The sequence below is a fragment of the Ceratosolen solmsi genome, unplaced genomic scaffold (assembly GCF_000503995.2).
Source record: "Ceratosolen solmsi marchali unplaced genomic scaffold, CerSol_1.0 scaffold41, whole genome shotgun sequence".
NCBI lineage: Eukaryota > Metazoa > Arthropoda > Insecta > Hymenoptera > Agaonidae > Ceratosolen > Ceratosolen solmsi.
The window spans coordinates 6626477-6629997 of record NW_011948424.1 but is presented as its reverse complement, the minus strand read 5'-3'; positions in this window follow the sequence as shown (position 1 = coordinate 6629997).

Below are 3521 nucleotides of genomic sequence, written 5' to 3'. Positions count from 1 at the left end.
CAAGACTTTTTAATAAAGTATCTATCAAGTAATTTATCTATCGCTAACTTTATTACAGTTAAACAATAGACAATATAATTAAAATCGTCAATGGTTAATATTAAGTTTAGATAATACGTATCTTAACAAAGAGATTTATGATTAAAGATCGATCGTTTTCGTGTCGAATCCATTTTCACATTATCTCCAATATACAAGTCAATAACGCTCTTTTGAAAGCTCTGCAGAATAATATTTTATGGACTACCTTATAATTACGCGACTAATTCCATCTATATTTTATACAATAACCGTTATAATTATGAGAGAGACATTTATATATACTCTCGATCACTTCCCCATTCATCTCACAAATGCTCTGCCGTATTAATTAGCATACTCATAGTGGATGGATCGGTAGTACTGGTGTACAGTGTTTAAATATGAAAAAAAAGTAAAAAGAAAGCGAGGGAGAGAGAGAGAGAGAGAGAGAGTGCGCGCGCGCGCGCGCGGGTGTGTGTGTGTGAGAGAGAGAGAAGCAAGGTAAGAAAATAGAAATGAAAAAGTAATAAAAGAGAACGGAGGAACGAGTTGGCGCAGAAAATGCCATTTTAAAAACAATCACGTTTCAAGCCTAATGCACACGTCCCATTAACAGACTGAATGCAAAAGTGAGAAAAATCTCGTGCGCCTCATTTCCGCGCATTAAAGGAAGAAAACCAAAGCATACGTTATGCGGCACCATAAATCTTGTCAATGAAGCGAATCGTGGAAACGTGCCACACGCCTACCCCAAGCCCGCACACTGGAATCTTTTAATCGCTGCTAATAACAGGTCTAGCAATGGCCGATAAAGCAGAGTGGAGAGCGAGCGAGAGAGCGAAAGAGGGTTGGCGATCGTTGAGGTGATGGGGAAGGGTGGGTTGGGGCGGGGATAGGGGAGAGAAAGGGCGCCACGAGCTCTGGACGGGCTACCACATGATTGATAAGTCCATAAAGTCCGCGTGCGCCCCTCTCCACTTTCCCTTACGGGAGGTCAGCTTCCTAGCCGCCTCGACTTCGTATTTTTCTCTTAGTGCCGCGGGTGACTTCCGTGACGGGATGATGACCGTGTCCCGCACGGTCCCGGGATCATCGTCATTACGTCCGAGGGCCGCCAGGCTATGTAATGCCGGGCTTGCGCCCGATCGTCAATGCCACTGCCACCGAATTCCTAAACGCCGAGCTCTGTAATTCGTCGAGGCGAAATCGACCGTGTGATTTAGCGCTACCGATCCCTCGCGCCCGATTACACGGAGCTTCGTGGAGTGCTTGCAAGCTCTCGAGACGAGCTCTTGGATCCGACGATGACTGCCTTTAAATAAGGAGCCGGGACTTACGAGCTTCGGCCCACCGCGCTAACTCATGTCCTTCCTACCCCTTGCATTTGCATTCCTTGTCACGAATCAATGGCCAGGACGATGAAAAAATTTACTCGAGCCCTCACACCCCTCGATCCTTCACCTTCACCATTCTCCTTCGTCTTGCCCGCGACCGCTTAATTAATGACTATCGCGCAATATTTCAGCTCAACGTTTTTACCCGAGATGGCGTCTCGTCCTCTTATTGCCCATACAAAATTATGCTAATTTGATTAATATCGATACTGCGCCCTGCGCAAATACCATACTTTACATACTTAAGAAAGTGATTACTTATTTAGCTTTGGCATTCGTTTGCTTGGATTTGCGAAGTAAACTTTGTTGCTGAAATTCTCATCGGCCAAAGATTATTTTCACGGAACTGATGCAAATAAACAACCGCTCCACAAACTCCCACAATTAACCATACGTTTATCATAATATTTATATCGATTAATAATCTAGGTTAGCGATTAACAAATAATTAAAAAACAATTTCGCCAACTTTTCTAATTTATTATTAACAATTGACCAAAGTCCCATATCCTCAATGCAATTGAGGATTTATTATTATTTGTACCAAATTCAAGCTCACAGCTGGTTAGTTCGATAAGCCATTTACACAATTAGATTTTATGCTGTTATATTATTGTGTATGTGCGTTTGTGTGCGCATGCGCCTAAGTTACAAATCTACATATGGTTGTAAAGAGAGAGAAAGTATAAGGTAATATCGAGCCAGCTTATGTAAAATAAAGCTCACCCGATAATAAAGTATTGTGTTTACAATTGAATTAATAACTCGGGCTTAATCGATCCCGAAGGGAGAATTAATAAATTATATTTGGCAATAGCTAAACAATAAATTAAGCAAAATAAAAAGATGCTTAATTTCAGACTGTAAAAAACTTATATCGTCGAATATTTTATTTTTCTCCAAAGCCCGTGTGTATACTCGGATATAGCCATGGCAAAGAAAAATATAGCAAACATTGATTTACAACGTGGCATTTTACGGTCCGAGGTGAAGGAGTCGATTAGAATGAAACGGCCTGAGCTTCGCAACCCCTATGGGAACACAGCGGAGTTTTAATTGCAGGCTGCGTAGCGTTGGGGGAGGCTATTCTTCTTCCTTTCCTCTCTCGGTAAAATGTTCGCGCTCGCGAGCCAAAGACCCAACAAACCCGCGACTCGCTTCTTTCTCTTTTCTCGCCGCTAACTCTTTCGTCTCTTTCATTCCTTCCTTCATTCTCAACATGATATAGAGCGAGACGAGCAGACTAACAGACAGAGAGACAGACAAACAGACAGAGAGACAGACAAACAGACAGACAGACAGACAGACAGACTGACAGACAGATGGACGGACGGGCAGACAGGCAGATATCAGACAGTGAGAGTAAGAGAGAGAGAGAGAGAGAGAGAGAGAGAGAGAGTGCGCGCGCGCGTGTATGTGTGTGTATGAGAGATAGAGAGAGGATGGGGGGTGGGGGAGCGAGGAAAGACTGAAACGCGATAAAGGGAGAAGAGACGAAAGGATACGTATATAATAACAGAGCACGCTCGTCCGCGCGGTGTGCGTTTTTTTTTTAAAAAGAAAGATCGTTGGTTCTGTCCTTCCATTTGCTTATGTTCTTTCGTCTCGATCTAGGTGTCTTCGCTGACGTTAGCTGCTTCTCACTACCTTAGTACATTCGTTTATAATAATCGTATGTTGGTTTGTTTACACGAAATTGGAATTCGATGGAATTCCAAGTAGCCACGTACTCTATAACTAGAAAGTAAAATAGCCATTTTAGTTTTTAGTAGGTGATCAAAGATTACGGGCTTTGAGATTGCGCGCATACGGTAGGAGAAATTCTTTATTTCTCCGAATTCCCCAATTTTTACTATGAGCATTGCATGACGCCAGAACATTAAACACGGCGAATTGACTGCTTAAACATTGCGCTAAGAAATCTTACCCGTTTTTCATAATCCTTTCATCAATCAAATCATAAATTTGTACAGGGCACATAAAAATCCGACTGCAACGAGATACACGCCAGCCATTACCTTTCTTACAGCCATAAAAAAGGAATCGTACGTAAATACACTCCGGCGTCTTAATGCCTAGTGGTCGTGCCTCTTCTTTCTCCTCCTC